Source organism: Neophocaena asiaeorientalis, unplaced genomic scaffold (genome assembly GCF_003031525.2).
Source record: "Neophocaena asiaeorientalis asiaeorientalis breed wild unplaced genomic scaffold, Neophocaena_asiaeorientalis_V1.1 scaffold129, whole genome shotgun sequence".
In the NCBI taxonomy this organism is placed as follows: domain Eukaryota; kingdom Metazoa; phylum Chordata; class Mammalia; order Artiodactyla; family Phocoenidae; genus Neophocaena; species Neophocaena asiaeorientalis.
This window is the reverse complement of record NW_020172446.1, coordinates 7861423-7865563: the sequence shown is the minus strand read 5'-3', so window position 1 is coordinate 7865563 and position 4141 is coordinate 7861423. Positions and strand designations below refer to the sequence as shown.

The 4141-nt window shown below is 59.6% G+C and overlaps 1 protein-coding gene across 2 annotated transcripts in view; it reads left to right on the top strand.

The window, feature by feature from the left end:
* The first annotated feature begins 6 nt into the window (after positions 1–6).
* CAMKK1 (calcium/calmodulin dependent protein kinase kinase 1) overlaps positions 7–4141 on the top strand; it is a 27209-nt gene continuing 23074 nt past the window's right edge. Inside the window, exon 1 of one of the 2 annotated variants that reach the window (XM_024734440.1) lies at positions 7–19. The gene's annotated coding sequence lies outside the window, so the exon portion shown is untranslated. Of the gene's footprint in view, positions 20–3236; positions 3668–4141 lie in introns of those variants that run through there. The other variant, XM_024734448.1, reaches the window with a different exon arrangement.

The following is a 4141-nucleotide window of genomic DNA, read 5'->3' as shown; positions in this document are numbered from 1 at the left end:
AATCTCGCTGGGCACCGAGGTAGGGGTCGGCTGGGAGGGGGCCGGGGAGCGGGAGGGGACGAACGCCTGAACGTCTGCTCGGAGCCTGCAGGCGAGAAGGATGGTCTGCGAGGACAGCCGAGAACTAGTCCATGCGGGGATCCTCCCCCTTCGGTCTGCGGGGCCCAGTCTATTAGGTGCCTCCCGGAGCCTGCTTCTGTCTGCGCCGGCATCCGAGACCGCATCTATGAGGGCGCCCCGCCGTCTGCGTCCCTCTCCCAGCTCTGGTCTGCGGGACCGCGTCCATACCTGGCGTACTACCCCAGCCCCAGCTCGTGGTGGGAGGCCGTGTCTATGCGGAGTGGGCCCAGACAGGTGAACCCACGTGTGGATCTGCGCGGAGCGCTCCTGCCACACTGCCCACCTCCGAGTCTTCGTGCTGGAGCTGGTGCGGGGGGATGAATGGGACAGATGCGACGCGAGTGGCTTTAGCTGCGCAGTCCTCCCTGGTTGGGGCGGGGGTGGAGGGGGGCGGCGGAGGTGGATGCTGCGGTTTCGGCGGCCCGACAGGCACAGAACTGGTGGCTCGGAGGGTGCACACGTGCACAGGGACCTGTGTGTGGTGTTTGGAGGCGGGTGTGCGTGTGTCACGTGGGCACAGGAGTGTGCCTGTGTGCATTACAGGATGGAGTGGTGTGTGCGGGCGGGTCACGCGGATATCGGCGTGCGCCTGCTCCGGGAGTGGGGTGTGTGTGTGTGTGTGTGTGTGTGTGTGTGTGTGTCTGGTGAGGGGGGGGGGGTGTAGAGAAAAGGGTGTCACAGGAGTGTGCCTGTGTGCATTACAGGATGGAGTGGTGTGTGCGGGCGGGTCACGCGGATATCGGCGTGCGCCTGCTCCGGGAGTGGGGTGTGTGTGTGTGTGTGTGTGTGTGTGTGTGTGTGTATCTTGAGGGTGCAGGGGTGTGTAGAGAAGGCTGTGTCCCAGGTCACAGGACTGTACCTCGGTGGGCTCGTATGGGGCTGTGTATCTGTCAAGTGGGCCGGGAAGTGGGAGGAGCACACACCTTGTGTCCTTGAGGGTGCACCGACTGCCCTCACAGCCCCCACTCCTTCCTTCAGTGCATACAGACTGAGCACCCACCGTGTGCCAGACCGTGTCCTAGGCCCACAGACTCTGGGGACTCCTGCCCCTTCCTTGGCCTCTTACCCTCAGTCCCCACAGAAGGCAGAGGGATGATTTTTTAAAACCTCATCCAAATCGAGTCACTCCCCTACTCAAAACCTTCCTCTGGCTTTCGAGGCCTCCTGGTCTCTGTCCAAAAAGACCCCCAAAGCCAAGCCCTGAGCCCCAGCCAGGAAGTGGCTCTCTGTCATGCACAGTGTGAACTTCTATCCTCTCCTCTGAAACCCGTACTCAGCAATCATGAAAGAGCTTAAATGCCACCTCCTCCAGGAAGCCATCTGTGAGGCCAGGCACAGTGAATGACTGGGCCTTGTCATCCAGGTGTAACTCTGCTTGCCATCAGGTACCTCTCACACGTGGATACCCCACTCTGGTGACATCGGCCTCCTTGCTGTTCCTCAGACAGTGCAAGCACCGTCTCACCTCACAGCCTTTGCGGTTGCTGTGCCTAAAATGCCCTCCCCAGATATCCACACTGTTCGCTCCCTCACTTCCTTCAGATTCCGTTCAGATCCTGCATCAGAAAGGCCTTTCCTGATCGCCCTGTATAAATAGCATCCCCCAGTGCCTCACTCTTGATTCCTCTGACATGATTGTATTTCTTCTCCATAGCATGTACTGTTTGACATACCATCTATTAATTCCTGGCTTTCTTGTTTGTTGCTTCTTGCCCCACTAGAAATTAAACTTCATCAGAGCAGGGACTTTGTCTTTTTGGTCTGCTGCTTTATTTCCTGGGACCTAGCACAGTGCCTGGGCATATACAGCAGGTGCTCAATGAGTTTTTCTTGCATGAATGAATGACCCTGGGTGTGCGTCCCAGAGGTCTGTCCCTGGCTGCTCCCTAGCCTGTGAGCCCCAGTCTGAGTCTAGGTCTCCTGCTCTTCTGTCCTCCAGATTCCAAGACCCTGGAAGGCCAGGTCTGGAAGAACTGAGACCAAATTTGCATGTTAGGAATATTCCCTTTAGCAACTGGTCTGGAGGATGGGGTGTGGTGGGGTTGGGGTGTGAGCCTGGAGGCGGATGACCTGTGTGGCGGAAACAGGGGGGAAGGAAAGTGGAGGTCTGCGTCTGGACTTTTTAAGGAGTTGGGTTCAGTGACCTCATCCAGCACAGCAGTGGGGAGATCAGGAAGGAGATGTCTGAACTGCCCTCCAGCAGCAAAGGAGAGGGGGGTGTGTTCTGGCAGAAGGCACAGCTTGGACAAAGGCCTGGCAGCAGAACAGAGTCTGCAGTTTGGGACTTGCAGCCAGAGTGGAGAGTAAGTGTGGGGTTAGGGGGGATAAGGATGGGCAAAAGGGAAAAGATGGCTGATAAGGAGGGCTCCTGGGTTTCTGGGCTGGGAGAACTGCGGCGGGGGGTGGGGGGGGCACTTGTCTCAGCAATGGGGACAGAGGAGGAAGAGCAGACTCAGGGAAATGCTGAGTTGAACTGGAGCCTCTTGGAACCGAGCTGCCAGGGAACACGGAGGGGAGGAGGTGCAGACCTGTTACGGAGGATGCGGGGGCAGAGGGAGAGGGGGAGGCCTGGAGACTATCAGCCAAGGGCGCTCAGGATGTGCTGAGGGCTGCCGTGCTGAAGCAGGCACAGAGCCCATCTCGGTGCCTGGGGCCTCCCTGGGAATGGGGGGGCGGGGGCGCGTCCTCACAGCAGGCGTCCTCGAGCATGACAGACGCCTGGGCCTCCCTCGAGGGGACTGAGTCATCCTGGGTGGGGGCGGGAGCCACAGAGGCCACCCGTTGCCAGGGCCATCCAGACACTTGTCAGGAGCATAAACATGGCTCCTGTGAGGCAGCCCAGTGATGTCAAGGCCACTTTCTGTGTCTGGCCCGGGTGACTGGACCACCTCCTTACAGCTTTCCCTTCTGGCCTGCCCTCTGCCAGCCAGGGCCACAGCTTGTCTTGCCTAGATGATAGCTGGACCCCTGCTCAACCTTGCCCTGAGGTTCCCAGCAGCCTTCCAGAACTCAGGGTGAGGCCTGACTAGTACTGAAGTCATCCCAGGAGAGGCTGCTTGAACCAGCGTGGATGAGAGCAGGATACCCCTGCTCTGTCCTGCGCTGGGCCTCCTCCGAGGGACCCAGGTGATGAGGCGCATCCTGAGGAGGAGGCCTGGCCAAGCAGGGTCTGGAGCCAGGGTCTGCCTCCCTTGGGAATAGCCAGACACCTGTGGATGAGGGACGTAGCCTGGGAGGAGAAACCTGAGGGGGTAACGTGCCAGGCCACCTGGGAGCGGGAGGCAGATATGGGGCCGCGCTTTGTACGTACATCAGGGCTCGCTCTCGGTGGCTGTGCCACAGTCTCATCCCAGCTCCACGTCGCTCAGGCACAACCCTCTTCAACGTTCACAGTCTCATCCATTTCCTCCCATAGCCCTGGGAGGCGGCATGATGGTGCCTATCCGTGCACTTCACAGAGGAGCAAGCTGAGGCCCCCAGGAGTTCAGTGATTCGTCCAGGCAGCACAACCACAGGCTGGGAGGACAGACCGGGGCAGCATTTTTCAGTGAGTGAGGGCCTGAGCCTGGCCATTCTCGGCTGCAGGACCAGGCTGGTCCCTGGGAGGCTCCCCACGCCCATAGGAGTCCTTGCTCTGCCCTGGGCCTGGGTGCCAGCCTGTCTGTCCTTCTATTTGCCCATGTGGCTCCTAGCCAACTGCTGAGTCAGTTTATACGTAGTGCACGGAGGCCTCAGCTTAGAGAGGGCCTTGAGAGACCCCCTGGGTGAGCCTCCAGAGAGGGGTGGGTCCTGCCCAAGACACAGCCCAGCCCATCAGGCAGCCCCAGGCTGGTAGACTGTTGACCATGTGGGAAGTTCAGACTTGACGCTGTGGGATCAGATTGCTATGGCCCCCAGGGGCGCAGGCCCCACCCCGCATCCTGGGACACACATACACAAAGACCTAAAGGCACACAATACACATGGACACACTTGTCTGCGAGTATAGACCACACCCATAGAGTTTTGTTTCCGTGCAGAT